This window comes from Otolemur garnettii, unplaced genomic scaffold, assembly GCF_000181295.1.
Source record: "Otolemur garnettii isolate 467f Iridium unplaced genomic scaffold, OtoGar3 scaffold00004, whole genome shotgun sequence".
NCBI lineage: Eukaryota > Metazoa > Chordata > Mammalia > Primates > Galagidae > Otolemur > Otolemur garnettii.
The window spans coordinates 32,415,962-32,420,975 of NW_003852399.1; the positions used below are offsets into that span (position 1 = coordinate 32,415,962).

At 37.3% G+C, this 5,014-nt stretch overlaps 1 protein-coding gene across 1 annotated transcript in view; it reads right to left on the minus strand.

Moving 5' to 3' along the window:
- The window catches only part of FAM92A (family with sequence similarity 92 member A), a 28,436-nt gene that overhangs the window by 9,190 nt on the left and 14,232 nt on the right, over positions 1-5,014 (minus strand). The gene's annotated exons all lie outside the window — the stretch shown is intronic.

Genomic DNA, 5,014 nt, shown 5'->3' on the forward strand with positions numbered 1-5,014 from the left:
TTAGGTGTATGTGGCTGGCGCCTTAGCCGCTTGAGCCACAGGCGCCGAGCCAGCAAAACTTTCAAATTATACAAAGTATTTCTTACATTTCTTACCGTTCACTTCCTTCTTATTTTTTTAGTTAGATTTCCTCTACACCTAGTAATTGGTGTTGTAGTAAAAAAAGATCAGACTAAATTGTATGCCATTAGGTACTTTGGTACCACGTGCCTATTAAGTATTATAGAAGTTCATTTCTGAAGCTGGTATTTTAGCAATTCCAACTGATATTTAAAAAATAGATTTTTTTAGACAGAAATTATAGTCTATCACATTTCTGAGTATATACTACTTATATTCTCTAAACATAAAGAAATACTTAGTAATGACATTCCTACCACTGATAATAATACCATACATTTGCATAGAGCATTCCAATTTACAAATACTGACTTGCACAGTGTTGGTCACAGCTAGAATTTTGAGACACGGATCCGATTCTGAGGTTATAAAGTTATAAAACTTGCCCACTAAGTGCTCTGCAGCTCATCGAACATTAAGCTTTTTGCTCACTGAACTGTGCTATTTTTCCTAGAATCAATCATTTCCTTCCCTCTCCTCTCACCACCCCCCTCCCCCCAAAAAAAACCCAAACTGTTCAGGAAGCTCCATAAACATGATGAAAACTGAAGGAAGATAATGAGCAAAGAGAATGAATAAAGATGTGCATGTTGATCTAAGCAGGGGATGAGGTAATTGGTAGGTTAGGAAAGGATACAAACCATGTTTTCTTTTCTTTTCTTTTTTTTTAGAGACAGAGTTTGACTTTATTGCCCTCAGTAGAGTGCTGTAGTGTCACAGCTCACAGCAACCTCCAATTCTTGGGTTCAGGTGATTCTCTTGCCTCAGCCTCCCAAGGAGCTGGGACTACAGGTGCCCGCCACAACGCCTGTCTATTTTTTTGTTGCAGTTTGGCCAGGGCCAGGTTTGAACCTGCCACCCTCAGTATATGGGGCCGGTGTCCTACTCACTGAGCCACAGGAGCCACCCACCAGTCATGTTTTCAATAAATAGGATCTTACTATATTACTATCTTGCCTCTTACCAAAATAAAATAAGCATTAATGTAGAGATGACCCAGATGAACAAGAACAAAGTAGCAAATACTGAAGCATGGGTTATCTAAGAAGTCAATAGGCAAATACACATTTCCTTTCACCCTACTTTCCTGAGGTAACCACACAGTAAGGAGTGGCCGTGTACTTTGAAGACAGTCCATCTCTATTCCTTTCTTAAAAGATTAGAAAAATATTTAAGGGACTATTAATGAGCTTCTAAGTATTACCCAGTGGAAACAGGTCTGCAGTTGAAAGTATCCCTTCTGGGCTGCTAAGCACGTATGTCAGTCTTGAGAAGAGTGGGCTCTGGTACAAGGGGCTTATAACTATGACCAACAGTGACCCTTACTGTTACTTCATATAGATTATATACAGGGCTCTGGCACACTGGATGGGCAACTATTAAAATAAATAGCATTATGCCAAAATAATATTCCCAGGAATACCTTAGTGGGGCAATAGCTTTTGACCAGGGCTGGTACCTACTTAGTTTTCAGTCTCCCTAAGATAGCTGCTAACTAGAAAGGAGTCAAGTGTCCTTGAGAAGTATGTGAAATCCTAGAGGGAAAACAGAACTAGGAGACAATAAGCCAAAACATCTAGTTTAATGTTCAAGAAGTTAACTAGCTAGGCATGGTGGTATACCCCTGTAGTCCCAGCCACTTGTGAGACTGATGTGGGAGGATTCATTTAGCCTAGGAGTTTCCAGACCAGCTGGGGCAACCAGTGAGTACCCTCTCTCAACAATAGTACAAAACAAGTATACTAAATAAATTGGAAAATGTTCCTTATCCGCTAATGTTAAAGACTCCATCTGGTTTGATTAGCAAGCAAAGAACTTAACAAAAAAGTTATCAACATCATGGCAACATTTTGGCAATAGGACAGGCAACATTTTGACAGGCTGGGTGTGGTGACTTACGCCTTCAAGCCTAGCACTTTGGAAGAGCAAAGCAAGAAGATTGCTTGAGGCCAGCAATTTGAGGTCAGCCTGACCAACATAGTGATACCCCATCTCTATAAAAAACAGAAAAATAAGCCAGTGTGGTAGTGTGCACCTGTAGTCCCAGCTACTCAGGAGGCTGTTTGAGCCCGGAGTATGAAGTTGCAGTGAACTACAATAATGCCACTGCATTCTTACCTGGGTAATAGAGAGAGAGCTTGTGTTAAAAAAGAAGGGGAAATGACAGCTTTCCAGAGTATGGGCTATTTAATAAACTGATGTTGGGGAAACTTTCTCCTCATGAAAATAATGAAGTTATATATCTACCTCATACTATGTGCAAAACACAACTGCTAGATAAAATAATGAAATGTTTAAAATATTAAAATGATCATGCAAATACTAGAAGAAAATATAAGCAAGTATTTATATAATCTAGGAGATGGAAACCTAAGCATAACACAAAAGCAGAAACCAAAAGGAAGACCAATGGATTTGGCAACAAAAAAAAAGTGATAAATACACCCTAGCAGGAAAACGAGAAAATAGATTTATAACATATTTTCTCTTTAACATGAAGAGTTAATTGTCTCAATATAAATAATTTTTACAAGACTGGCATGGTGGCTTACGCCTGTAACTCTAGCACTCTGGGAGGCTGAGGTGAGTGGATTGCTTGAACTCATGAGTTTGAGACCAGCCTGAACAAAAGCAATACCCCATCTCTACTAAAATAGAAAAACTGAGGCAAGAATATCAGTTGTGCCCAAGAGTTGGTGGTTGCCGTGAGCTGTGATGCCACAGCACTCTACCCAGCGCAACAGCTTGAGACTCTGTCTCAAAAAAGAAAAATAATAATAAAATAATTTTTACAAGTATAAAGGAGTCTTACAGAAAAGAAATGCCAACACCCAACAGAAATATACACTAAGGAAAAATGTAATTTCCTAAAGAAATGCATTAAATATATGAAAAAATGCTCAGTGATAATATACATGAGATACTTCTTACCTATCATTTACTGTTACTAAAAATACTATTAATCATTGTATTTGTGCTTGTGCAAGGTTTAGTAGAAATGTAAACCTTTATGGATAGAAGTTGTAAAAATAGGTATTAAAAGTGTATGCTCTTTGAACAAGGAACTCCACTTCTGGTAATTTAACCTAAAAGATTAACTGAGTCAGCAATGGCCAAAATTTAAGACTGTATGATGATGCAGTGACATCTGTAATTGCAAAATAACCCAGATGTCCACCAGTGAGGACAGGTTAATAAATCAATACATCTATATTGGAGAATACTAAAAATAATGATATAGATCTCTATTACTAAGTATACATATGCCAATGAGATATTAAATTTTAAAGAGATGCTATATACAGTGTAGTCCCATTTGTGTAACTGTATGGGGTTAAAAAATAGAACCTTCCTTGTAAGAATGTTGTGAGCAATAAATGAGTTTATCCACATGAAATAGCTGGACTGGTACTTGGCACATGTTTATGATGTTTAAGAAATATTTTTGTTGTTATTACTTTTCTCTATAATGTTACAGAATTTTTTATGATTTTTTTTTTTTTGAGACAGAGTCTCACTATGTTGCACTCAGTAGAGTGCCATGATGTCACAGCTCACAGCAACCTCAAACTCTTGGGCTTTAAGCAATTCTCCTGCCTCAGCCTCCCAAGTAGCTGGGACTACAGGCACCTGCCACAGCACCTTGGCTGTTTTTTTGTTGCAGTTGTCATTGTTTAGCTGGCCTGGGCCAGGTTTGAATCTTCTACTTTCGGTAAATTTGGCTGGCACCATAGCCACTGTGCTATGGGCACCAAACCAGAATTCTTTATGATTTTCATATGTATAATAGAAACTATTAAAAATTGAATATAGAAGATGCTTCTTGCCCATATCAGCTACTTTACCATACACTGAGTTCCTGTCCCTATTTGTTCTAGGAGTAACTGCTGGTCAAGTACCTTTTTTGTAGGTGTGAAATTCCCTTGACATTCATTATATGACTGATGACTTTTCTTTGATTACTTAAAAAACAATGAGATTGTGATTTTTCTCTCTTGTTCTGTACACTAAGTTTTATACCAGCCTTTCTCAGAAAGACACTTTTTGTAAAATTATGAAAAATCTTTTGTCTAAAAATTGCATTACCATTACCAAAATTCAAATAGACTTGTCAGTTAAACCCACCTCAAATACAGTAATGCAGTTATAAGTAGTGCTCACTACTGTTAACTAATCACTTCTACTTACAGAGTTGTTAAAGAAGTAGCCATAATCTCTGCCCTCCTCTGAAGTAGTAGCCTGACAACAGGTAATAATAAGAATATTCTTTATCTGTTTCTCCCCCAGTAAGAAGAACATCAAAAACTCTCTTTGCAATAATTTGTCACACATATAAATGTTGGTGAGATGTTAAAATCTACATGGTAATACCTGAATATTGCTTTTATTAGAAATAAAAGGCAAGAAATATAACATTCTTTGTCCTTGAGGCTACTGTTAATAGGATTTCTTTACCCCTCTTTTTTATAAAAGATCACAAATATGGTCTAATTTGGAAAAAAACAATTTGATAGTGATGAGGATAGTTGTGCAGAATGGAGATTCAGAACCCTAAAAGACCTTGATATTGATAACTGGTGATCATATTTCTGGGAGTTTCCTAGAGCCACAGGAGTTTCCATTTGAAGTGTAGGTTGTTGGAGATTACGTGATTTTGGATAGAGAAAATCCTAAGGAATCCAGTAAAAACTACAGGAACCAACAGTTGAATTTGGCAATGTTATAGAACATAAAGACAGTATACAAAAATCAAATGTATTTCCATACATTTGCAATGAGCAATCTGAAGATGAAATTAAAAAAACAAGTCCAGGCTCAGCGCCTATAGCTCAACCGGCTAAGGCGCCAGCCACGTACACCTAAGGTGGCGGGTTCGAATCCCCAGCCCGGACCC